The following is a 26,614-nucleotide window of genomic DNA, read 5'->3' as shown; positions in this document are numbered from 1 at the left end:
CAGGGAGGGGTGCATGTCTAGCCATATTCAAATATCAACATTAAACCTAGCATATTTAGAGGACTGTGGCAGCAGATCTTGCCAAAAGACAAGCATGCTAAGGGCTGATGTCGATGGACAATTGCAGCTTACTTTCAGGTGCATTCTGCTTGCACTTGAGGTTTGAAGTACTTCTGAGATCATTCAGAGTTCATTCACATGTGCATTTAACCTGCAGTTGATCCTACTTTTTGCCTAGATTTGACCTCCTCCTAAGCTGCATCAACCTGCTTTTGCATTCCCACTGACTTTTACAGGGGCAGACATTTCTGACAGTTCTGACACAAAAAGCTAATCACTGCAGGACCTTTAGGTATAGTGTAAAGCTGCAGGGTTTCATTTCATATTAGCTATTACTATTTTGGCTAGCTTGGGATGTTCTCGATATCCCTAATTATCAAGGTTCAAAGGATTTGAAGTTATCAATGCATATATCTAACACAACAGCAAGAGTGGAAAAGAAGAAACAGGATGCCTGCAAAAGTAAATACACTTTACCTACAATGTGCCTTATTATCCTAGATTTAAAGCAAATGAGTGGGTGGGTGACTTTAAATGATCATAAATATGTGACCTTACTTGGCTGTTAACAATGTGTCATAATTTATTGTATTAATTTATTATGAACATCCGTAAATTTACAAAGACATTAAACACCGCAATATAAATCCTATTTGGCCAGCCTAATACCCTTAGGATCAGCTGCACTGTGCTCTGTATACTATGTGGTTGTTAAAATTAAAATATTGGGAATGTCTGCATTATTTGTGAATATTGGAGTATATGACCGTTTTAAAATTTATCAGGCAATTAAAATATAGCTACAAAATCACAAAGATGACTGTAGTACTGAAAAGGTAACTCTAAGTGGTCGCCTCGTAGCTTTGGTATAAGCCCTTTTTGACTTCTTTCATACAGTTTGATGTGGAAATAACAGGACTTCATGGAGAAGAAGCACTCAGTAAAGAATGGGGTCCTACGTCATAAGAGAACAAAACACTAATTGCAGAACAAATTGACTTCTGCTGTTCCTCACTACATAGAAACATTGCCCCTACAGCTATTATCTGATGTGCAGGGCAGCACTTATCTCCAGACGGAATATACTTCTCAGTAATCATTATGCATAATAATCCGATTGAGTGTGTACTGCACAAGAAATATTGTATTTATTACACTAAAATGTCGGACATACCCTGTCCTGTACACCAAAAATAAATAAAAAATTAGACTGAAATTGAAACTTGAAATAGGTGACCATTTATGTATGAATCACTAATGCAAGATTACTAATTTGTTTCCTTTTATTCCACAGACTGCTATATTAGGTGTTCTTCATGGAAAAATATAGGATTTCAAAACTGTGAGCTTTACATCCAAACACTGTATGTTAGCAGATCCAAAAAAAAACAAAAAAGAACATATTTCTGTTGGCAGCAATTATTTTGTCTTTCCTTTAAGTAAGAACAAATTACCCAATTTATTTATCTGAAATAAGAACTGTCTGTATTAGAGCTGCAGCTAACGATTATTTTCAAAATCGATTAGTTAGCCGATTATTAGGTCCGATTAATCGGTTAATCGGATAAACAATAAAATAAAGTTTAAAAAAAGGCTCCAGTGATGGGACTACTAGTTTGTATTGAGGTTGTAGTCCATCACAGGAGCAAGCTTGGAGCGGTGGAAGTAAAAAAGAAAGATAGTGTGGTGTGCAATATAGTGAAATGGAAAGTGTAAAATTATACAGCAATGAATGCAGAATACCACCAGCTATAGAGGAATACAACAAATCCCAGCAATAGTACATAATACCTGGAGGCATTCTGCATTGCGCTGTATAATGTACTATTGCTGGTGGTATTCAGCATTGCACCACTGTATAATGTACTATTGCTGGGATTTGTAGTCCTCTATACCGTGCAATGCAGAATATCACCAGCTATAGAAGAGTACAACAAATCCCAGCAATACATTATACATACAGTGTATAATGTATTGCTAGGATTTGTATTCCTATGTATAATATACAGCACAATGTACCATCAGCTATAGAGGAATACAAATCCCAGCAATACATTATAGAGTACCATGTGTGGGAACGTGCATGCTTACCTGAGCAGTCTTCCAGCAACTTGCTTCTGAGATCGGGCCTGTCTATCGGCGGCTGTCATCACCCCACACCTGCTCCTCCTTACTACATCTCCCCGCGTCCCTGTGCCGATCGTGGATGTGGGTGGGCGGTGAGTGTGCGGCGTGTGGAGCATGGATGCGGGCGGGTCTGGCAGCGGTGAGCGTGAGGTGGGGAGGAGGTACGGCGCACAGCGTGTGGAGCTGTGAACAGGGCCAACTGATCGGAAGCCGATTAATCGATTATTGAAAAAGTTGACAATTTTTTTCAATAATCGATTATAATCGATTATGTCGATTAGTTGTTGCAGCCCTAGTCTGTATTGCCCCATAGCATTCGGTAAGATTCACATTTTCATTCTTCAGTTGCAATTAGAATCTGTCACCTGTGCAGGTTTGGATTAGAATGGTTAAAGTGATACTGGCCTGGCCTATAAAGTGTCTAATGTAACAACAGCACTGATGAGCACTTACCCTGGTGCATGCAAGTACATGTTTTGACATTTTCACACAAACTACAATCTGTTTGTATAATCTCTCTGCAAAGGCTTCAGAAAAACAACTCCAGTTAAAAATTGTATTACATGCTCGTTTTTGTCTAGGGTAAAAAAATAACAAAGATATACTCACCCGATTCTCCGAGCCGGCCGGCTGTGACAGTGCTCCCTCCAGCCTGTCTACTCCTCTGCTGTAGTGATGGCATGCCCCCCGGCATCATGACCTATACACTGTATTGGACGTGATGACTCGAGGATCCTTAGACCATTGCAGTAGAGGGGGAGAGAGGCTCCAGGAACCGGTTTAAAGACCTTAACCCATATCTTTAAAATAACAACAAAGACACCTTTAGAAATGTTTAGTAATGGCAATCTACAAACACATACTTCTAGATAATTTCAGACTTTGTATTCATTGCATACCTTATTTCTCTTTTATTTTTCCCAGTCTTCTGGCAGTGGCCATGTTTACTAAGGGCAGATTACTAGCTCTCCCTTTACTTCCTGAAACTCTGAGATATTTGACTAGGACATGTGACCATGTACATCATCTCAGCAGAGGAAAATGCCTTTCCCTGTGATCTGATAAGATTACAGATGAGATTTACCACCAATGCACTGCTGATGTAACCTTCCCAGGATGCAATGCTTGGGCACATTACACCATTTGTGCCAAAGTGGACCAGGAAGTGGATATATTCTATTTGTAAGTAAATGAAAAACATGTTTGTGTAACTAATGAATGTAAGATGATTTTAAATCAGCATGCAGAGCTGCATGCGGATGTGATTTTTAGAGAATGGTGGTAAAGGTCCACTTTAAGTGCCGGCTGGCTAGGGGCATCAGGTCAGTATAACTCTGTTATTATTCTACCTAGACCAAAACGAGCAGTTAACCCTTGCAGTGCGGGGGTAGCCCCACTATAGGTTAATAAAATTTTTAATTCTGCTTTAACCACTTCAGGTCTCTTACCTTTATACTCTTTATGGACTTAATCATTTTTTACATTTCCACTATGAGCCTGTTTATTGGGTGACAACTTTGTCATTACTTAAAATAACTTATAAATACATTGTTTTGGAGGACAAACTGGGCTTTCTTTTAGCTAAATTGCCATTCAAAAATATCTTAATTTTCAAAGTAATCTGTTGACAAATGATGTAAAAATAAATAAAAAGAGAGTTTTATTTCTATTTTGATCAGTTAGTTTTTTTTTTTAAGTAGTTTCATAGTAAACACAGGGATTGATTTAAAGTATAATACAGGTTATGCTGGTACCACAAAGTTACTACACAAGCATTGTTGTTACCTTTTAAGCCAGGTCAGGTTCACAGGCCCTTCGATACATAAGCCTAGTTGTGTTGCCCCAAAGTTACCAGTTAAAAATCAATCATGCACTGGAAAGATGACAGCTGAAAAATTGAAATCTGACTGATTGCTGTGAGGCAATGCAGACAGTTTTTCACATCATTTGATTTACTTTACACATTATAAATCTAATTTATCATTTTGCCATGCTGCTTCAAATCCCTAGAACTTCAACTCCCACCAGTGATGAATCAGTTTCAGAAATGTGTTTTTATATCTTTTATACATGCATTCATATATACACACATACAATATCTGATGCTCATGTTTTTAGTCTTCCATATCTAAGCAGATGCTATTAGATATGCTCTAAAGTTATTATGTATGTTAATGTGAACAAGTGAAGAGACCTATGAACTAACTAATTCTGTATGTAAACTGTAACAATCCTCCAAAATAAAACAAACAAACTGCATATATTATTAAGGTTAGAAAAAAAAGAAAATCATAAATCTTTAAAATATATCATTTATTCTTCGTAATTATATCTAAGTATCTGTATTTAATTTTTACAGATTTTCCACTTTTTATAAAAACTTAAACCCAGAAGAACCCTTCTGGGGTAAACAAATGACTTCCTGAGCAATATTTGATTTCTGCCGAAAGGACATCACACAACCACAGCGGTAAAATCAATCTGATACAGGCCAAATATGATGCATATGCCATTATCAATTAGAGTTTTTCGTTCTTTGAGCAGACAGTATGGCTTGGACATTAAAGACCTAGAGACACTCTAATCCTAAGTATGTATGTATGAATGAATCTCTCAACAATCCAATTCTCCAGTGATCTGGTCACAGGCATTTATTCTAGTGCATAGTAACTAAATCAAGCCATTCCTATATATGGACTTATTTTGCATTGAGTCAGAAAATAAACATGCCAATGCCAAATGGCTAGGAAGAAGGAAAGGAAAAATCCTTCTGTTTTGCCACACAGACTTATTCATTGGGATTTTATTTCCTGAAACAATACAAAATCCCTTTAAAATAATTATTAAGTAAATGCTACTGCATATGACAGAAAGACACCACTCACAGGTAATAACTCAACAACTGACAAGGAAAAAAAAAAGGACAAATCCCTAATTCCCACGCAACTTACTAAAAATACTTTGCGGCATCAATGAATTGTCGGTGACAGCATTGCGGAGATCATCAGTTTATCATGACATAGATAAATCCATGTATGCACAAGCTGTATATCCTGGAAGAGAAACAATTGCATACATTAAATGTGGAATGAGAGCCAGATTATACAAATGTTACTTTACAGGTCTGCAGTGGCCTTGGAATAGAGGGAAAAAAACATGTTCTACATTGACTTTTAAAGATTAATAATGTATACAATACTTCCATTTGTATATCCCTCTTGAATTGGCATTTGTCAATTTCCTCAGTACATACACACATATCCATTCACTGACTCTGTCTTAATTAGACAACCTGAGAGTTGCTAGTGCACAAGACTTGGTTTTGAAACATGACATCTAAGAAATGCACAGAGCTGTAATGGTGCTGCCGAATGCTGGAATCCACGTGTAGAAAATGAATTATGTAGAGAATGCAGAAAACATAGTATGAGACATAGTGAAGGTCAGGTCAAGCACCAGGCAGCTTCAAAGCCTATTGGTGGCATGAGGAAAATGTTACTACAGAGACTAGCTAAGCGCTTGTGGCTGTTGCTTTCTCTTTAAATGATAAGTTAAGATAACTCAGCATCTCAACATATTTGTATTCAAAGCTATATCATTATTATTTCATTAAAATAAAAATAAAAGAATCTTGCAAGTGGCAGCGTCTTGGCACCACACATTTTTTTGCCTGCTGTTTGCACCTATCTCAAGTTAGTGGGTTTCACTATACAGTAGCAAAACCCACAAACCTTACTTCTGCCTTAATCTGCCGGTTAACACTTATTGCTCATAGTAGGTTTTTGTAAGATTTGCTTCTGAATGCAGAATTTATTATCACAGATCATTATTATTTTTATAAGTTCAAAAGATATACAAATAAGGTATTTTTATGCATATAGTATAAGTATATAGTATATACTTATAGTATAAGGAATATTCACTTTAATTATTTATTTCAGTTATTTATATAGTGCTGCCAATTTACACAGTTGCACATTCACATCAGTCCCTACCCTCATGGAGCTTACAATCTAAGGTCCCTATCTCACATACATACATAGAGGGCCAATTGAGAGAGGAGCTAATTAACCTACCAGCATGTCTTTGGAGTGTGGGAGGAAACCCATGCAAGTACAGGAAGAACATGCAAACTCCTTGCATATAGTGATCTGGCTGGGATTTGAACCAGGGACTGCCCAATTGGGGCATACATTGGGGTAAATTAAATGAGACTATCTTTTTACATATTTAGTCTTCTGCCTTTGACTAATGTGTGTTTAACAGTTTAACAGTATTAAATCAATGAGACAAGATAGTAAAAAAAAGTCACCAAAAAAAGCATGTGATTTTTTTACAATTTTGCCTGCATACCCTGTTGCCAGAATCTAACATGGCAGTATAACTGTACACAGACAATGGATTCTGATGATGTTCATATGGGAGTTAGAGGAAGTAGGGACCTTTTATATTTATGACATATGAATGTATATAAACGCAGAGTGGAGCAATGTAAACTCTTTACAGGCACGTCCAATTTGGTGACTTGAAAATGTTTCTCTCTTGACCTGCCAAAAGCATTGCAACCAACTCATTGCTTACAATAGCTGCTCATGAAAAGTACAGTCTATCAGTATGGGCCAATTTTGAATGATTTAACTGCTTAAATGTGTTTGTCATGTCTAACACCTTTAAAGGTGCAATGAAGGCAGACTCCTTTTCTCAAGATATTTAACAGCAAGCTTCATGTTTACTATTTCTTCTCTGTTCTTGTCTATATTGTAATGTATTATAAAAAAATATGTGTATGAATACACACCTGTGGATTATTTTACATTGTGACTGAGGCATTCCTACCTTTTATATTCACTGGAAAACATTTATTGTATATTGAGTGTTTCTCTCCCTCCCTGTCAGCAAGGATCTGTACACAGGCAAGGGTCTGTAGACATACCTTTTAAATGTGCCTTCCTATATTCACCTGGTTCATATTCCTGTACAACAAGGAGATTGCAAGGCTCTGGTCAGGCATTAGCTGCAGTGTTTCTCTGCTAGGTAGCCAATGCTGGCAGTCTTTACTGCAAAGTAGCTAGACAAAATGCAACCACCAAATTTGCAGTGTACCAGCTAAATAAAAAAAAAACTTAAAAAGCTGTTACAGGCACAAAATCTTTCATTAAAATCTATTCCTCATTAGCCACAAAGAATGGAAATCTATTTTGTATGCACGAAATGCCTTTGCAAACCCAGGTGTGAGCTTGCAAAAGTGGTAGTGATATCATCACTGTGCTGAAAGCAGAGCTGTGGGAGGGGCCCAGCAGACCCCACCCACTACCGGCTGCCTGCAGAAAACAATAGAGTAAATGACCAGTCACCTTGCACATGTTGAGAGAGGAGCAGTGACTGGTCTGTATTACAGGAAGTTCCTGCATAGAGGCTGGACTGGATTACTGCACAGATCTGGAAAAAATATACAAAGCATACAAAAATTCAAGCAACAATACACATGGCCCTTGCATTTAGACAATATTTGCTTATGCCAGAGTTCAACATTACTGCAAAAAAAAGTATATATATATATATATATACACATTATATATGAAAATAAAAACCAATAGCGATAGAGATGACCACTCCACTTAAGGAATGTACATGCAGAAGTTCTACAGGTCGCTTGCTGCCCCACATCAGTCAGGGAGACTGTGATATCTGATGAATGGGTAAGCCGTAGTAGTCCAGTAGACAAGATGTGAAAAAAAACCAAAAATGAAGTATTGCAGTGTGCAATGATACCTTTCTTGTCTTTCTTGGACTAACAAAATATATAAAAGACAAGCTTTCGAGAGTGAACCTCTCTTCTTTAAATATATATATATTATTTTTTTATCCCGTTTTGAGATTTATACAGCTCTGCCATATAGCATAGATTAATATGACAAGACCAAAGACCCAAGTGTTCTCTACTGCAGGTATGAAAAAACATTCATGTCTTGCCAGGTCTTGTCTCTCCCTCAGCCTGTGACTGGACAATAAAAGGTGAAGCAGTAGACTAATATTTACATAATTCTGCTCTCTCCACCTATCATTGTGCCTCTAGTTAGCACATGAGCACTGCTGCACAGATGACTGGTTCCTTGTTCTGCTTCTCTCTTTACCAGTTTGAACTCTGCTGTAGAGGAGATGTAAAAGGCTGATACCAAGTCAAATTCACTCCCTTACACTGCTTGTATTTAAAAAATGTGTTTGATGATATTTAATGAAAACATAGTTACATAAATAAGTATATTTTATATCTGTCTGGAGTTCAGCTTTAAGATTACTCACTGCTGACAAGCAAAATTAAACAAAATAGATAATTAATGCTATTAAAATGTTGATTGTTTAGTTTTTTATTCATTACTATATGACATTTTATTTCCAGAAATGCCGGAATACAGTGCACTGTATAATTTAAAACATAACAAAAAAGTAAAATAATTGGCTAAAAGCAGCAAAACTCTTTTTAAAGAATGAGTGAAAATACATAATGAATGTTATAATATCTAACATTGTGTGAGCAGGAAATGTTGACAGTTAAATAGTTTATTTTAGTGATTTTCATTCTACAAAATTAACCAGATAAGAATTGTTAAAATGGGTTTCGAGAAATCTGTAATTTACATGTTCTAACGCAGGCAGGAATGTCAGTATAAAGTGGCATGGTTATAATTTAGGGGTACACCAATGTAACACGGTCACAAAGACTTTTCAATGCAAGTTATATTAACTAAGGTGACAACATAATAAGAGTTAATCTTAAGGTTTAAATAAGCTTATATAAAACTGTGGTCTTTTTCTGGCCCTCTAGGCCTTTGTCAGCGCATACCTTTCAGGGTTTTTTTTCTCCAGCTCACCGATGAGATAATTAATGTAATACTAATTATTATAAATGTTCCTGGAAGTGAGAAATGTGCTCATTGTTAGTAGACCTTAAGGAGAGAAGCTAAGGACAACTGCTCTAAATGAACAAACAGTGCACCACTATACACATGGTAAAACAGCTCTTATATATTGTGGGAATTGGCTTTAATGTGGTGCTTCCAAGGACTCGTAGGGCTTCCATGCATTTTATATTTATTAATATTAATAATGTGGACCTAGGTTGGAGGCTTCATCCCACCTAAAACTCTACAAAACCTCAGGACCCAGACCAGGACTTGCCACACCCTGAGAAAACTAAAAATCTTGTTTTCTTTCTACTAGACACATATACTAGAGTCTCTCGCCCTATATAGGTGAGAACCCTAGGTAACACCATTACCTTCCATCATGACCCTGCCATCCAGTCTAACCTCAACTTTCACAATATGTACTTTATTTACGTATTTAGCTGTTTACCTGGAGTTCAGCTTTAACTAAACATATGCATTTTATCAGATTAACATGTATGGTGTTTACCTATAGAAGCACAAATAGCATGGGCACATAGAATCTGAAGTATATCAGTAGGATTCCCTAAACAAAAATTCTAATACCCCATTTTGTTCTACCACAAGGGTAAATACTGACACATATGAGTTGTCCAGGTAGGGAACAAACATGCATATTGTTTTGGAATAATGAGAATGAGTCGAGCTATATAATAAAACGAGCTATATAATGTAGTGCATTAATGACTGAATCTTTCATTTCTGCAGAAAAATTGGGGATTCTTGAAAGAGAGGTCCAAAATAGTTCTCCTTTGCAGATAATCTGCATTTGTTTGCATATATTAACACAGACTAACAAAAATATATATAACATGTTCATTTTTTATTTGGAAAGAGTAGGAAGGGGTTAAAACCCCTGTCAGTTTTTTTTACTGTCTGTGCCCATTGGTAATATTTCTCTTCACTTTCTGTCCTAGAGACACAACAGAAAGTGAGAGGAAACCTTTACAAAGGACCCCTCTTGGACAAATGTCACTGGAACGTGTGTGCCCATAGGAAGATTTGCCCTCACCTTTTTTTCTAGTGATATCTGTAAAATGTCAGGTTTCATGTTACTTTCTGTCTCGGGGACAATGGTCACCAGGACAAGCAGAGAGGGCGATCTCCCTAGCAGGGACTCTACAACAATAAAACCCTTCCCCCTAGATAGTGAAAGGACTGTGCCCTTTCAGTGGCAAAAATAAGTATAGCCACAGAAATATTTACACATGCTATCAAATGTCTAAGATCTACAGTCACGTGAAAAAGGAAATACACCTCATGGAAATTGTTGACCTTTTCCACATATTTGAACAGAGAAACATTAGATCCTTATTCATAAAGTGTCTAGAGAAAAAGGTGATATACTTGAAAAAAACAAAACTGAAAAAAATTAGCCTTTTCATTCATTTATTCAGCAAAAATATAAAAACCGCAATAGCAAAAAAGTAAGTATACCCTTAGCCGCAGAAGCTGGCATTGCCCCTTTAGCATAAATTACTTCTTTTAAGGATTGGGCTTAAGTGACCACTCAGCCTCCGACATCAACTCCACACATAACGTCTTCAGTTGCAGTTCTTCAATTGCAAGACGTTTGTGGGTTTCTTTGCATGAGTTGCCTTTTTTAAATCCCAACAATATTTCAGTTTATTTCAAATCAGGGTTTTGACTAGGCTATTCCATAACTCTCCATTTCTACTCTTTGAGCCATTCCCTAGTGGATTTTCTTGTGTGCTTCGGAACATTATCGTGTTGAAAAATCATGAGGCACACTTTGATATGATGCATACTTCAAAGTTAATTCAATAGCCGCAAGCTGCCCTGGCCCTGAAGCAGCAAAGCAACCCCAAACCATAACACTTAATCTACTGTGCTTCACAGTTGGTATGAGGTTCTTCTCCTGAAGCACTATCTTTCATGCAGCCAAACAACTATTTTTTGAATTCATCGGTCCACAGCACATTGTTCCAGAAGGCCTGGTCCATGCTTAAATGTTCACAGTAAAACTGTACTGTACTCTTGCTCTTTTTGGACAGCAAAGGCTTTTTCTTGCAACACTTTCCATGCAGGTTAAATTGATGTAATCCCTATTGTCTGTTGATCCATTCAAAGTGACAACAACTGATGCAAGAGTTACCTGCAGATCCCATGATGAAATTTTGGGGTTCAAAGGTAAGCTCTGGGATTAAATTTGCTGGAGCAGCCAGTCCTGGACAAACCAGCAGTTGTTTGAAATCTATACCACTTGAAGATCATTTCCCTTACAGTGGAATAATTGATTTTAAATAATTTGGTGATCTTATTAAATCCTTTGCCAGGCCCATAGTCATCCACAACCTTCTTTCTTAGGGCCTTAGAGAGCTCTTCTGATCTTGGCCCTATGACACCACACATGTCAATAGGGGTTTAAATAAGACAGGTTCCACCTGCATACTTTTTAAGGATGTTCTAATCATTGGCACATATTCTGATTCTAATTTCAAGGATTTGAAGTGGTGGTGAATGTAGGGTTGTACTTATTGTTTCCATGTAAGAAATGTGCTGTTTCATTAATTTAGATTAGGAGAAAGAATACACGCAGGGTTATTCACAAAAGGGTGAAGAATTTGGAGAAGGCAGGAGAAGTGAACAATCTAGGCCAAAATAGCTGATTTGAAAAAATTCTCCAATGCAGCTCACTTTCCAGTCCAGCTATGTTGTCCTAAATTGTTCATTTCTCCGGCCTTCTCCAAACTCTTCACCCTTTTGTATATATCCCTTACAATGTCAAGTGATATAGACCCCTAAGTCACATGTCATTTGTTCAAGTACATCACCTTTACCTATAGACACTGTAATGATGTAATATTTGTCTATTCATATATATTGAAAGAACAACAATTTGCATGTGGTCTTCACATGACTGTATGTAAAAGGAGCCTTTTTGTGTATGGTTGTCAACTCCATACACTATTCAGATGATATTAGCAATGTTCAAACTGGCGGAATCAATAATAAAAATTGGGAAGTTTGAAATTGGGAAGTTTGTGGGCAGCTTTAGGAAGGGTGTACATGGCATGTTACTGAAAAGTAACACAACTGATCTGAGCACTGTTTTTTGTATTAATGATTATTAATAATAACATAGATGTGTCAGGTGTAAAATGCTGTGATTTTGAAATACTTACACTTGCAGAGCATTCACTTCCTGCTTTGAAAGTGCAAATGACTTCAGTTTGCCAACGCAATGCACACTGTGATTGTATTGCCTTCAGCAGAGCATTGTTGGGAAATTTCATCTCAGTGAAATGTATTTTCCTCCACTGAGATGATGTGCATGGTCACATGGTCACATGTCTAGTCACATGTGCCCTTAGTAAACATGGCCACTGTCAGAAGACTGGGGAAGAAAAGAGAAACAAGGTATACAAAGCAGGCAATTATCTAGAAGTATGTGTTTGTATATTGTCATTAAAACATTTTTAAAGATATGGGTAAAGGTCCACTTTAATAGAAAATGTTAAAAAATTGTTGTATATGCTTAAAATAAAAACATAATGTCAAAAAGTAAAGATAAACAAGATCAACAATACATTGTAACTTCTAAAACACTTGCTGTGAGCTGGGGAATCCACATGGGTATTTAAGATCAAGTCAACATGCATAAAAATATCGTATATCAGCGATCTTCAACATCTTTGCATATTGATTGTAAACACATGAAATCTCTCCAGAGTTCTCCATAGCCAACTAGTTTAAAATGCTTTACAGATGCAAGGAATGTGATATCAGTTTCCTGCCATGTAGTACTACATGTAATGGCTGTGTACCCATTATGAGTGGTTACTTTTTTGGAAAAATGGGTACTTATAATGACTTAGTACTTATAATAATATGTATTATAGTCAGAGATGTTCCAGACCTCTACAGTAACGTGCCAGCCCTTCCCAATATAAAGAGGAAAGGACTAAGGGGGTCTATTCACGAAGCTGCCGAAGGATCTGGCCGTAGCTTCGGCCGATCTTATGTTCGGCTCACTTCACTTCAGATCGGTCATTCACTCGGCTACCCTCGGCAGCTTCGTGAATAGACCCCTAAGTCACATGGCATTCCTACCACTAGATGGAGCTTAGGAGCATAGTACATTTTTATGCTTCTCTGCCACTATTCCCTGGGCAGAGCGTTTATACATCAGCCCACATGTGTTTATCACATACATACATCAACTGAGTCGGGGGGAAGAGTCAGGCTGATCATGATGGGGTGCAGTTCCAAAGATAATGTTTTGTTGCCCATTGATCAAAGTTTAAACTAAAGTTAAAACATTTAGACGAAAGTTTAAACTAAGTTCAAAAGCTTTTTAAAAGTGCAAGCTTCAGGCACCAGTACTTGCACCTTAAAAACAGCTAAACCATAGCAGGTCCTATATTTTTCACCTGACAGGTTCCCTTTGAAGATCTAACCATATTATGGCAGCCCTTACTAGCTAACCGTTTTTAAAACATTTTCAATGTTTGTGAAATTACTGTTTTTTTATTTAATAGCAGGTGAGTTTTTCCCCATGTACTGTAGTGCATATGAAACTAAATGTAGTAAACACATACAGAGAGCAGATAATTGAACAATGAACCATGCATATACGTCTATTGGTCTGTCTATATCAAAGCATTCACACTGTAGAATCTGAGTCACCTCATTAGAAATGACTTTATCAAGGGCTTGCACCAGAAAGGCAAGAGCAAATTACGCATACATGAAGTTAAAATTAAAACTAACACAATATGCCATGAAGGTGAAAAACATCATGATGTTGAACAATTTTGCTCATGATAAGGACATCATAATGTTAATGATATCTTGGGCATGCAGAGTTGAAATATAAAAAGACCTGTAAAAGTCCTTCTAAATTCAAATTAACATTTTATTGTTATCTACCATTTCCGAAGTCATGACTATACTAAATACATCAGATTGAACGTCAATACTAGTGTTTGTTGTAGTAATTCTGAATGAATGTTTTATCTCTTCAGAGTTATCTTTTTTTTTTAATTGCCTTTTTATTGGCCATTAGTAGCACTATAGTGGTTACAGAGGCTGCAACTGCCTTTTGGAAAGCATGGGGAAAGGTTAGACCCACTGTCAAGTTTTTTTTTATCAATGCACCTGTGTTGATGATCATCTGCAAAATGCATCAGCAACATGCTGTTGGTGTCTGAGCATAACCTTCCCCTTCCCACATGGTGCATTTGCCATCCTCTCCCTCCATTTGACCTACTTCATCGACAGTTCATCCACTTGGATGAACTGTGCTTCGAACAGAGATACTATTATGCTTACATGTGGTTTACAACTGTGCCACAGGACATGCAAGGATATGCATCTTTTTAACTATTTAGTGTGTATGTGATGTCTGATGGTAAAACAGTATAATTATATACACCTTCACAGTTAATGCTTGTATTCACCTGTTGATATGGTCCACAAAATATAAGTTTATACTGACCAAATCCAATGTGTATATGGATAACAAAATAGGTGACAGAATTTGCTAATCCTTTACCTTCAGATTTTTCAACACACATCCTATGTACAGATTACTGGCCAGACAATTTCATTTGCAAACCATTTGTATTATTGCACAAGATACACTGGATGTACTATACTACTATTTTAGAGGACACACCTAATTTTGAACTTGCTATATGGGTCACCACGAAGTGTAGGATATTCCACCTATCACTATTTTATATAAAGTGATGTTAATTTGTCTGTTTGAAGCTGTGTATGGAGGAATTTGTTGGACGTTCAAGTTTACATCCATGACTATGCCTCTAACTAGACAAATGATTAATGGATAGCTAATGGGTAGTATTATACTTCCTTTTGGATTCCTGCTGTATAAGACTGTTTATCCCTGTGGCGGATTTCCATTAATACAAATTTGTTATTTACAAAGTATTCTTTTTTTTTTAATACACGTGTAGCTGGTATTAACTATCTTACATTATTAAAAAGTGGATTATAGACAATTATATGTGGTGGACTGTGCAAGCCTTTTTGAACACATTCCCTTTCTCAGTTGATATATGACGGTATCCATCTCCATTGTTAAACATCTGTATAATGTAGCCCACAAGTGTTTTATCAATATTCTTAGTTAAGCTTTTATTGCTGTCCTCACTGGGTAGATTTAACTCTCTGTCTGATGTGATGATTTTCATGAAAGGGAAAGGTGAGGTAAAATCTCCCCAATGGGGACAAAGTATTACGAATCTGATGCTTTCGCACCCTATCCAATATAAAAAAATTTCACTAGAGCTGCACTTTAAAAGGTCAATCCCCTACAAATTTAAATTTCAGTTTGGGAAGTATGTTGCTGGTCTCAACTCTTGTATTTCTGGGGGACTCCAGAACACTTTGTTGGAATTCTTGGCTCTGTCAACTGTGTCACACAGAGTGTAACAAATAACTTCCATGAGTCCACCACTCATACTGCACTTACAGAAGTCTCTACATAAACAAATGACAGGTAGGCAGAGGACAAAAGAAGACAAAGTAAAGACCCAGACCTGCCTAAATCTGCAAACAACTGAGCCTTTGCGCATACAGTTCTGCCAGTGATTCCTCCAGTACTTACCATGAGTCTAAAAAAGTTACAAGACCCAGAAACAACATTATCTAACTTAGACCAAATGAAATAAAAGGGTTAAATGATAACTGCTGAAGCCATTTCTCTTTTTGACTGTGCCCTAAGGTTTCTGCTATGCCCGAATTATATTACTGGCATAGTGGTAGCACCAGCTGCTTGCAGTCATAAATAAACCAGTTAAAAATACTGTATTAGCAAATCCTACTGGGAATTCTGCTCCCAGATGTATGAATAATAAACACAAGAAAACAAGAAACTCCTTTACTATTATCAATATTAGATGAGCCAAAGTAAACGGATTTTCCTGAATCAGCTAGTACATATAAATCATTTAAGTTCAAACTAGGTCCTGACTTGTTCATAATAAAAGCACAAAGTTAATAGGGAAGTACCAAAAACTGGACACTGATATCAAATGCCAATGAGCCATAAACTGGCTACAAAACTGGTTCTATTACCCAGTGTAAATGTAATATTAGTAAAATGTATTATTATTGTTCTACATTATGCTTCTCTATATAATATAATAAAATACCTATTGAATTATGTGCAACCTCCATTGACCAGATATTATTTAACAATGGTAGGATTGTATTTAGAGTTAAAGGAGAACTATGGGGTCAGTGTTTTCCCCATAGTTCTCCTTAGGGTAACGGGAGGACACAAACTAGCGTCCTCCCATTACCCTAAGCTCAGTATATCTATCTAGAGGCAGAGCCAGCTGTACCCGCCCCCTCCCCCGTCCGTTCCGCCAGTCAGCGCTGGCAGATCGGAGTGGGGAGAGGGGAATCCAGCCCCTCCCCCTGTCACGGCAGAGAGCCGTGACAGGATCGAGAGGCGAGCGAACCCGGTATGTGTTCGCTCACCTCCCAATCTACTGAGCCGACCTGTGACAGTCTCATTGTCACAGGTCGGCTAGAACTATGAGGTGAGTGAAAAGCACTCACCTCATAGTTCTCCTTTAATATTATTAATGGTTATTATGTATATGATTACCCCCTACACAGATTTTACCATCAATCATTATATTACATGGAACAGCATTTACGGGGTTATTCACGAGGGAGGCAAAGGATCCTGCCATAGCTCCACCTGATCCTTCGGCTCTCTTTGGCCGCCTGTGCCCTTCAGTTCAGACAAACCGAAGGGCTGCTGTACGGGCTATTCACAATAGCCTGTACAGCAGCCGAAGGCAGCCGAGCCGAAGGAATATGCTTCAGCTCGACTGAGCCGAAGCGACAGCCAAAGTGTGGAGAAAGGTCGACCGAAGCCGACCAATCTCCACGCAAATGACAGCTGGGCGGAGCCAGCCGTGATCTCACGGCTCACTCGGCCCAGTTGTAATGACAAATCAGCTCCCCCAAATGACCTGGGGACGCTGATCTGTCATTAAACAATAACAACTGGATGGAGCCAGCTGTGACGTCACAGCCGGTTCCACCCAGTTGTTATTCATTGGCCGCTACCTGCTAGAAGTCTCTGGCAGGTGTCGGCCAATAGGAAACAGTTGTCTTTGTTCATTATTATTATTTTTTTCTTCTCTTTGAAATAATTTAATTTTATTTAAAATTTCCTATTTATTTACATTTTTAAATACATTTTTCAACATTTTTTCCATTCATTTTACTTCTTTTGTATTCTGCTTGGTACTGCTCGGTACTCGGTGATGCTAGGCGGCATTCGGCTATTTACTCATTGCCGTTCAGGACCTATGGGAATAGGGGCAACGGCAGCAAATGAGTTTCCGGAGCTTCGGATCAGCTGATCCAGATGTTGTCCCTCTGCACTTCGGCTCAGCTGAACATGAAATCAGCCGTACTGAGCCAGAGTGAATAGCCGCACGTCGTTCGACTCTGTTCACTTCGGCTCGGTTATTCACTCGCCTGCCTTCGGCAGCTTTGTGAATAACCCTGTAAGTAAAAAAAAAACAGTGGTTGTCAGAAGTAGGTAATATAAATTTCACCATTATCTTTGTACCTACTTGCCATTCTGACTTTAGTTTTTGAGTATTAAATATAATATATTATAATATCAGGTTCTTTCAGTTCTTGAATCTGCTAGGAGGGAACTATCCGAAGCTGGAGCACGCCAAAAACTATCCTCAAACATCATAGGTTAGATGTCAGGTTTAGTCCAGAGAGCATGTTGGTTGTTTCCATTGCTTTTCTCCCCCCTGGACATTGCTATTACGTCCCATCGTAGTCTCACATAAGGAGAGCCAGGAATACAGACATTTTTATTTGATACTTACCATCATTTTCCTTTCCTGGCTCCTCCTCATGTCAGCTAGACAGCCCTTGGCCGTCATAAGGTCTAGTTATGGAATGCTAAGTGCTTAGATGAGGGGTGTTTTATACACTTAGAAGGGTTGTCCTATAGGGGGTCAAGAGGGCAGAATTGACCCATTGTAGGCTGACATGAGGAGGAGCCAGAAAAGGAAAATTATGGTAAGTATGGAATAACCATTTTCTGTCATATATTTAAATAGTGCCTCAGATATTCCTGATGAAGCAGAATATCTGTGAAACGCGTCACTTCCATCCAAATGCAGTTACTTCAAATGAGCCATGTTTATTCTTTTGTATGCTACACATTTTTATTATTTTAGACTGTTGTGTATTAAAATAAAAAAGATTGAGCAATTGTCATACATTGTCCATGAGTACCTTACAAGTCTGTGTTTGAATTCATGTTGGATTTAGTAAGTTATTATGGGATATGGTAACCCCTAATAATCAACCCATCTAATATTGCTTGATTCTATTGTCCATCACTGTCATGGTCAGCCTTACTGGGCAAAAGGAATGTGCAGGAAGGAGGAAACGGTGGGCAAGCTTGAGCACTATTAGGAAGTATCAAATATTAGAGGTGCCTTAAATTCACCAAACACATTACAATCTGATTGTACAATCTCCTTCAGGTGTACAATCTTCTTCAGATCTACCAACAACTATGTAGTGGAAGGGCCTGCCCGATTAGATACAAATTGATTGGAGAGCTTAGGTAGGTCCTCATATTACATAGTTTTGGTAATTTTGGTAAAAGTTGATTATACAATTTGTATGCTCAGATTGTAATGTGTATGGTGACTCTAAGATCAGCTATTACTAGAAGGTTTGGCAGGCTGCTGCTGCACTTCATGCCGGCAACAGATTGCTCCCTTTCCCTCTAGTGACAGAGTCTCTTTAGTCAGCTCACTATGCACTTTGAGTTTAAGTATGTGTTTGTACACATTGAGGTTTTCCGTAAAACATTATTTTATTTGCTTTAATATGTTGACATGTTTAGTATCTTCCAAAGATATTCCCAATCTAGCCTTTAGCAATAATAATAGTAACAATAATAACAGCCATCAGGCAAGACATGAGATCTAAAAACATATAACTGAATAATACTGAAACCTTCTTCTGTTTTGTTTCTAACCTACTTAGAGCTTCACCATGTATGACTGACAGATTTCTACTGTTAGACATGTGTGATTGACTTTATGTTGTTAACTTACTGAACTGGTGAAGTGCTAAAAATGTGACTAGGTGTCAGGTCTGAAAAAGATGTCAATTTTAATGCAAATTAACACAATTAGGACATCATCAATAAACCCCCTAAGGTGGGTAAGCATTCATTTGACTTACTTCTTTTAGATGGTAGTTAGCTATACAAACATATATAAAATGGCTGCAGGTGTGGTAGCTTCTGTTGTCTTCTATTAACTTGATAAAGAGTACATTTTCTCAAAGAAAATAATCTTATTTAGAAGCAACTAGAGGGGCTACTTAGCCATTCCTGATAAAGTGTATGTACACTTTTTTAAAGCTTTGGATAGAGTAGAAAAGGGTAAAAACCCATCAGTTTATGATTTACTGCCTGTGTCCAATTGGTGAAATTTCCCTTCACTTCCTGTCCTGGAGATGCAACAAAAAAATGAGAGGAAATTCACTAAAGTCAAAGGAATTTCCACCTTAGACAGTTGTGATATTAATGAAGTCTGACGAACCCCAAGTGTGGAGAATGGGGAATGTCGTATTACACACAGTGCCACCTAATTTCTGCAAATTGCACAAGTTGGTGGTAAAAATGGTCACATTTAAATGTTATGTTTGTGCTAGGCATTAATGGGAGGTAACACATTATAGCCCAGCTGGAAGACACATTGACACAAAGCTGATCAGATAGAAGGAATGCAGAAACATATCATAGGACTGAAAAACCTTGTTAGTTGGAAATATAGATGCATTCAGAAAATTGGTATTAAGGGTGTGTCTGCTGAGCATAATAAAACACTTCAACACCACTTCTGCAAACTGCTCCTTTGACTGGTTGTCTTGTGTATGTAAACACCTTCTTGCAAGCACTTTCAACTTTTAATCTCAGTTATATTACTGTTAATTATATAATTAAAAGTAGATAATTATCTGTTATGTAATGTCTTTAAATATTTTCTTGCACTGTTTTGTCCTTTTGTTCATTAGCGCAATATTTAGAAATAGTGTATATCACCCTCATAAAAATATGACATTCTGCTAGATGTAACCTGTAAAGTTTTTATTGCCTATGATTTTGCTAAATACCTGGTCATCCTGCCAGTTCACCTTGGTTGTTGTTTCACATTGTGGCCATGCTATGGAAATTTAAAATGTACCAGACCCAGTTTGCTTACTGGAAAATAAAGAAGTAGCAGCATACTAATGAAGTCATAACTTATTCTTCCCTCATTGATAATATTCCCTATGTTAGACTGACAGGACTGAAATGCATGGAGCAATGACTGGCTGACAATGCTGCCAGCCCCTCAACCAGTGCTGTTGTGCAGAGCTACAGAAAACTCATACAAAACAGATTGAGGCAGCTGTATTTAAAATATTGTGCTTTTTAAGGAATGTCACTGCAAATCACTGCATAACTGTTCATTTAAACAAGCTTTGATTCTAGTTTTAAAGAGTGCACTATAACTAACAGCATATTTGTATTTACAATCAGGGGTGTCCCGAGGCTGGGTGACACCTTTTTCAGAGGGGGGTGACACCAAAATGACTGTGAGTCATTTTGGTGTCAGCCCGGTGCGGGCCGCCACTGTTTGTCATATGAAATTGGATTTAAAGTGACTCATTGTTTTATTATATATTACAATATACAGTATATACCTGTTTCCCACTAGCAACTAGTGGATAGAGAACTGGCTACGGGAACGTGTCCGGAGAGTATCTGTAAATAGCACCTTTTCGGACTGGGCTAGTGTAATGAGCGGTGTGCCTCAAGGATCTGTGCTGGGCCCGATACTGTTTAACCTATTCATTAAGTACATCGGGGAGGGAATAAATAGCCATGTTTCCGTGCTTGCAGACGTTACAAAAATAGGGAGGGTACTAGAAACGGATCGTGACAATATAACATTGCAGGAGGACCTGGATAAAATAGGAGAGTGGGCAATACTATGGCAGATGAGGTTTAATGTCGATAAATGCAAAGTAATGTACTTTGGACATAAAAATAAACAAATAGGCTATACAATCATGGGTATGCCGCTAGGGAAGTCAGAAATAGAAAAAGATTTGGGGGTCATTGTAGACCACAATCTGAATGGTAGCTTGCAGTGCCAGGCAGCGGTAAACAAAGCTAGCAGGGTCTTGTCCTGTATTAAGAAGGGGATGTATTGCAGAGACAAGTCTATAATTGTGCCTCTATATAGATCGTTGGTTCGGCCACATCTGGAGTACGCGGCCCAGTTTTGGTCGCCGGTACTCAGAATGGATGTCCTTGAACTGGAGAGAGTTCAGCGGAGGGCAACAAAACCAATTAGCGGAATGGAGGACCAGAGCTATGAGACAAGGATTCTGACCTTAAACATGTTTACGCTGGAATGAAGGAGATTAAAGGGGGATATGATTTTTTTTTTTTTTTCTGTTCAATAGTTTTTTATTGTTGCAATAAACAGAGATTTACACAAACAAATTTTTGGTGTAATAAAATGGTTGTACAATAACATGGAGTAAGAACGGATCAAATACTTGAAGTACATTTGACGTTAGTAACAGTTCTTGGAGAGATAATTAACAGAAGGATTTACATATGTTTGATATGAAATAAATCATGAGAAGATATGATTTTTATGTACAAGATGTTCAATGGTGACAGCAACATTGGCAACAAACTGTTTGAGATTAACTCCATTACAAAGACTAGAGGCCACCACCTAAAGTTGGTGGAGAAAAAATTGCAGCACAATGGGCGAAGAGGGTTCTTTACAGTAAGAGCGGTTAAGGTCTGGAGCTCACTGCCATCGGCAGTGATTTCAGCCAAGAGTGTAGAATTGTTCAAGAAACGTTTGGACAATTTCTTGAGGGACCGTAATATCCAGGGATACCAGTATCCCTAAGAATGAGATGATGCGTGGACCTATATGGGTTGGACTTGATGGACGTATGTCTTTATTCAACCCCAAATACTATGTAACTAGTTGACAGTTTAGGCAAACCTTGTTCATGCTTTAGTAATGAGTTACAACAGCCCTGCATAAGGATGATCAAGGATGTGAGACTCACAACATTCCCACTGTATCTTCAAGTGATGAAACATAAAACAGGATTTAAAATTACTGTATGCGACCGAAATATCATGACATTTCGGAGACAGCTGACAATCAACCAAAAAAATGCAGAGCAGTTCCAAAATATATTATCTCTGACTATAACATATTTTATGCAATTAGCATACCCTGAAATGAATCTGCATGTTGTCAGAACACCTTATTTGTCTTTGGCTCTGGGTGAGAAGCAGATATTAGCTCATTATAAAAATCCATTATGTTAGAAATTGCCTTGATCTGATCATGCAATCGGATCTTCAGTGCTCTCTCTGCTCGTTAATAAATGTTGTCAGTTATTTTTCTTGTCTAAGAATTTAAAAATGTCTCTCTCTAGCATAAACATACCAACTTAAAACATTGTCCCGTACCTGATATGCCATTAAACAGCAGGCATTTCTTTAGAGCCGGTTCACACCACAAAGTCCGTTTCAGAGCGTTCGGAACACACTCTTTGTGGTGTGAACGGCCCTTAGACATGATGCCATAAAAAATGTGGCACCACTATCAAAGAACCTCTACCCAATACTGATCGAAAGCTAGCTCTTACCTCCAGTGGCCAGGTGGAGTTGTATGTAAAATTAGAGAGGAAGTATGCAATTTATCTTCTAAGTTACTACCCTCTATCTGTGAACTTCTATAGAAGTTTATTGCACCATGAGAATGAAGGAACTATGAAGGTTTCTACAAAACAATGGACCCTAAAAATCACCTTCAGGATCATCTGCTCTATTTCACTGTTGGGTTAACAATATAGGTGGATCCAGTGGTTCCATCTGTTTAAATGCTTCAGGACTTTGGGGTCTGACTGTGAATGTTTAAAAAAAATGCCTGATTCTGTGACCTTACTGCTACCCTGAATAGGCAATCCAGATAAGCACTGTGTTTGAGTTGCAGAAACATTATCAGAGTGGCGTTAATATATTATTTGACAACCAGGGAGAAGTGGGGCTGGTCGTTAGTGTAGCTAAAGAAGGGTATACAGAGACTGATACAAGGCTTTCACTAATACCCCACAAGGACAGGACTGCAGCTGCTGGGTGCTTACAGTATTAGTCATATTTTTGATAAAAATTAGTAGATTCTGGTGCTAGGATTTTTGGTGCTGTAAAGTTTGGTCTTTGGTGCAGAGGCTCCCAACACCACAGAGGCGAGAATGCAAACAAGCGGAGATGTTTACAAGAGAAGGTGAGGGTTATGGTTACAGGGAGGGTAAGTGTGAGATTCCTAAAGCACTAATAGCTACTCATAGCTAATGTATTGTTTCATTGTATTTGCATGCTACATGCGTTTTATTGTTAAATGGGAAAGAGATGGATGCATGCTAGCATGCATCTCACTTCTCCATCCCGTTTTAGATTTACAATTCTGAAACTGGAGCTGCATAACACGTGCAAAGAATCTACAAATGCTTTAATAATTAAATGCAGATAATGTCAGAAAAAGAAGGTATTATTTAAGATTAAGTTAACACTTTGACAAAGAGAAAATGGTGATATTGTAAAGGAAAATCAAAGTACGGATTAAGAACTCTAAGATCATATGTAATCCATTTGCAGGTACTGGTTTAAAGCCTTGCCAACAGTTTTAACAGGTCAGAGGTTTAAACTTACTATAAGTTTATATTAGAGGGTAGCTGTATGGATAATGTTGATGGTGATTAGTCCCATTGGGAAATCATCTCTGTTTTTTAAGGTCTCACTGCAGGTATTGATGCTTTTGCTCTACTCATGTTTTATGGTTTACCAGACTTTGCATTGTTCCTACTTAAACGACTTTTGTAGACTAATTAGATGATAACTTTAAATTGACACTACCAGAGAAATTAGAGTGCATACTGCTACCTACGAATGATAATTATCATCCCACGAGATGAAGAAACTTCACACAAACTGTCATGTCAGTGGACTAATATATGCTCTATTGAATTATTTTTATAGGGCAGCTCTTGTCACTGGATGTGTTTAGTTGCAACCAGGGAGAATTAAACATCATTTTGCACATACAGATGTAGTTAGCTTCACCTATTATCTTGGCTTATCTGCAAAATCATAACATCTTAATTACTGTGTGTGTAAGGCTGGGAATGCAAAGTGATATCTTGGTCAGTTTGCAGTCTGCATATCAAACAAGTAAAGTAATGCATACAAATATGTAACTATTTAAGACTGCTGACACAGTATACCTGCTAAGAGATATATTAGCAAACTTTAACTATCTTACTATATGTAATTCAAACATTAACAAGGATGGATGGATGAAAGGGTAAGGTGGATATAGACAGGAAGGGACAGAGATAGAAAGGAATAACAGATAGAAAAAAAATTGGTCTGTTTCGGATTTTTCGTTATTTAGTTTCTTGGTATTCGGGTCTGAAAGTCATTTCGTTTTGAAAATCGGATTTGGATGATTCCGAAATTGTAATTAATTTAAGATGAGTTAAATTACATTTACAAAGTAATTTTTTGTTGCAGCACTTTGACATTAGAAAAAAACTGATATTTTTATTTTTACCTTTTCACAGTCCACAGACACAATAATAATTAAAAAAACAGCGTTCGGCTCCCCCCCCCCAATTCATACCAAACCCTTACAAGACTCTTGACCTGAGCAGCAGCCAGGCAGAGCAGGAAAGGGGTGGCACGAGCTTGCACCCGCCCCCCGCAAATATACCAGGCCACATGCCATCAACATGGGGAGGGTGCTTTGCCAGGGGGGACCCCCCTTAAAAGCACCTTGTCCCCATGTCGATTAGGACAAGGGTCTCTTCCCCACAATCCTGGCCTGGTCGTTGTGTAAGTCTGTAGGCAGAGGGGCTTATGAAAAAACAAATAATGTCTAATGTCGATGTAATCCCAAGGTCAATCACTTCATCCACCGATGTAGATCCATGCCAATCACAATGGATGATCCATGCCAATCTACAAATGAAGCAAAGCCTCTATATACTACTGTGTGTGTATATATATATACTGTATATCCTAACCTATTTAGGGAAGAAAAGGTGTTGTGACCAGATTCTGGACTGATAGAGGTTCACTTGTCTACTGAAAGAAATTGCCTTCATTAAAACACACAAAGGCAGCATAACTGACATGATCTACCAAGATATTGTCATGTATGTGATAAATCTTGCTCACAATGCTTATGAAATGTAAGATTAAAGTATAGTACTGGTGTCAGTGGCATGGGGAAATAAAGAATCTTGCCTGAGGTTAGAACATGCTGATACTGATGTGCTCTACAACTGTCTATGCCACTAAGCTGCAAATCAAAAACATGAGTAGTGATGACTATCTGTCTATCTATAGCATGAAACCTATGGACCTGAGCTATAGCACGTTTTGCAGCTGCAGTATCATGTTTGGAGGACTTCTCAAACTATTTATCTGTGTATGTTGGAAGTTACAGAAGGCCCCTTAGCCGTGCCTAATGTGTGGGGACTAATTATAAAAACATTATTTCCACATTCTCCAGCAATCAATTCAACTGGGAACAAGTACAATTAAACAAAGCACATACACTATCAGTTGGGCTGCCCAAGAAAAATGAAGAGACATATTTTTCTGAACACTCAATGGGATGTGGGTAAGGAAAATAATGTAAGTATTACAACAATTTACAGCATTTGCACATTATTATATATGTGCCTTGGAAAGTTAATGTGTGAAAATCACCAGCTGTCATCACATATCATACTCATTCTGTGTTTAAAAAAGCCTATAAAATACCAGTGGAAATGTGCATGCTTTCATGTATTTTGCTATACAATTTTGCTTTAGCATCCATATACTTCACCATACTGTATGAATAAAATTGGAGTAACAGCCATTCAGTAGTCTTAAAAAAGTATGCAGAAATGACAAATGAACAGAGAGAAACCTTCAAGTCTGAAAGTCACAGACAACTTGTGTGAATTTCAAAAAACTGCCCTTAACTCCCTGAGGGACTTGATATGACTTGACCGAGGTTGTCTTAATCTGTTCTCTGTACACACAAAGAAAAAGATATTAAACATAGCCCGTAGTGAGACTTACTGAAACTACAAAGGACATGAAACGAGTATCCCTGAAATCATGTTGATAGCAAAAAGTATTTATTTGCTATATGCTAAAGTAGAGACATACTGCAATATTTTAATGCACCATTTAAAGGAACAAATGAGCCCAGAAATAATAATAACATAGACAATTAAATGATCTAATGTAATTTTGTGGTTGCAAACTAAATTCACATAAAAGCAAAGACCTCACACAGAGATACACTCTATTTCTGTTGGTGTTAAATAAAACA

The 26,614-nt window shown here is 37.7% G+C and overlaps 1 protein-coding gene across 4 annotated transcripts in view; it reads right to left on the bottom strand.

Moving 5' to 3' along the window:
- LINGO2 (leucine rich repeat and Ig domain containing 2) overlaps nt 1–26,614 on the bottom strand; it is a 277,251-nt gene that overhangs the window by 85,396 nt on the left and 165,241 nt on the right. For 2 of the 4 annotated variants that reach the window (XM_018556533.1, XM_018556534.1), the window contains exon 2: nt 5,139–5,240. The exons of the other annotated variants lie outside the window; for them this stretch is intronic. The gene's annotated coding sequence lies outside the window, so the exon portion shown is untranslated. The remainder of the gene's footprint in view (nt 1–5,138; nt 5,241–26,614) is intronic. 4 annotated transcript variants of the gene reach the window in all.

The sequence above is a fragment of the Nanorana parkeri genome, unplaced genomic scaffold, assembly GCF_000935625.1.
Source record: "Nanorana parkeri isolate BGI_ZX_2015 unplaced genomic scaffold, ASM93562v1 scaffold241, whole genome shotgun sequence".
Classification (NCBI taxonomy): domain Eukaryota; kingdom Metazoa; phylum Chordata; class Amphibia; order Anura; family Dicroglossidae; genus Nanorana; species Nanorana parkeri.
This window is presented reverse-complemented; position numbering and strand designations above follow the sequence as displayed.